The sequence below is a fragment of the Arachis hypogaea genome, chromosome 20 (genome assembly GCF_003086295.3).
Source record: "Arachis hypogaea cultivar Tifrunner chromosome 20, arahy.Tifrunner.gnm2.J5K5, whole genome shotgun sequence".
NCBI lineage: Eukaryota > Viridiplantae > Streptophyta > Magnoliopsida > Fabales > Fabaceae > Arachis > Arachis hypogaea.
In genome coordinates, this window is record NC_092055.1 from 5,068,177 (window position 1) to 5,070,313 (window position 2,137).

Here is a 2,137-nt window from a genome sequence, read left to right on the forward strand (position 1 = left end):
CAATATTCAAATAGGAAGAAGCATCAAGTTCAGCAGGGTTGAGCCAACCAAATGTAAGGCGATTTGTTGGGATGAGAATTGTCCCTGGAACATTTACTGCTCTAGGTCAAACGAGCCGAGGAGTTATCAGGTGAAGACATTTGTGGATCAGCACATCTGTGCTAGAAGACATAATAATAAATCTGCAGATAGGGTGTGGGTTACTGAGATGCTAGAAGAAAAAATTAGAGACCAAAGAGAAATCACTTGTGCGGAGGCCGAAACTTGGTTTAAAAAAGAGTTTAATGTAGCAATTAATTATAAGAAGTTCCAGAGAGCCATGAAAAAGGCAAGGGAAAATATAGAAGGATCGGAGAGAGAATAATATGCTGAGTTGAGGGACTATCTTAACCAAATACTACTGTCAAATCCAGGCTCAACGGTGCACTTGGATACCACCCCAATGCCTGACTCGTTGCCCTTGTTCAAGAGAGTCTACATTTCTTTTGAGGCATGTAAGAAGGGTTTTGTCTTAGGGTGTAGACCTTTCATTGGCCTTGATGGCACATTCTTAAAGGGCTTCTATGGAGGACAGCTACTCACTGCAATAGGTCAAGATGCAAACAACCAGATTTTTCCAATTGCTTATGCCGTGGTGGATTCAGAAACTAGAGATAACTGGAAATGGTTCTTGGAGCATTTACATAATGACTTGGGCAACTACAAGGTTCATGGTTGGAACTTCATTAGTGACCAACAAAAGGTATGCAGTTAGTTGTTTTTAACATGGTTGGAACTTCAATTGTATTAACCACTGACATATTAATTGAATAGGGTCTGATTCCGGCTATGCAACAAGTTATGCCTGGAGTTCATCATCGCTTCTGTGCTATGCATATTTGGAATAATTTCACAAAGAGATGGAAGGACAAACAACTCAAAGGGGCAGTGTGGGAGTGTTGCCGAGCCACTACAACTCAAGAATTTGATGCTGCAATGTTGAGGCTGCAACGGATCAATACTGGAGCATGGGAGTATTTGAACAAGCTTGATCCGAAGCAGTGGACAAAGGCTCACTTCAGTGAGTGGCCGAAGGTTGACAACGTTACTAACAACAACTGCGAGACATTCAATGGTAAGATTGTGAAATATAGAGGTAAACCCATTATCACTATGTTAGAGGAAGTAAGGACATATGTAATGAGAATCATGGCTAGAAATAAAAAAAGTCTATCTGGATATATTGGAACGGTTGCTCCAAGACAGTTAAGTAGGCTTGAGAGAGAGAAGGAGGAGAGCAACAAGTGGACTCCCATCTGGTCTGGAGACGATGCTGAAGATATATATGAGGTTGAGAAGCATCCAACTAAAGTAACTGTTGATTTGGGTAACCAGAAATGTACTTGCAGATTCTGGCAGCTTACCGGCTTACCTTGTAGGCATGCTTGTGCTGCACTCGCTCTTAGAGGTCGCAAGCCAGAGGAGCAAATCCACAACTGGCTTGGAATGCATGCATACAACACAGCTTATCAAATGAATATTAATCCTGTGCCAAGCAGAGAATTCTGGGATAAAGCTGATGGCTACCCTCCTCTGCCTCCCCACTATAAAAAGCCAATTGGAAGGCCCACCAAAAAAAGAAGAAGAGATAAGAATGAACAAAGACCAAACTCCAACCCTCACAAACTTAAGAGAAATTATGGTGTAACTATATGTAATTACTGTGGACAGGTATGACTATAGCCCAATAATTAATGTTCTCACTTTAGTGACTATTAATTGACAATTTAGAATTAGTTATACTCACTTAAACTTGTTTTTATAGTCTGGTCATAACAGCAGGACTTGTCAACAAAAGAAGGATAATACTCTGGATGAAGAAGTTGCTCTAGCAGCAGAGGCAGCAGCTGCAGCAGCAAAATCAAAAAATCAACCAGAACAGGTGAGGTGGTAGCTCATATTAGAATAAACAAAATCTGAATTACATGTTACCTTACCACCTGAGTTTGTCTTTTTTTTTTTTTTTCAGAACACTGGAGAGCCAACATCAGAAGTCAATGTTGCCCAGCCTCCATCTAACAATTCTGGTTCAAGTGTTAGGGTTCAGCCAATGGTCAGCTCTGAGACAATGAATGCTGCAAGTCCTTCTTTGAGAGAA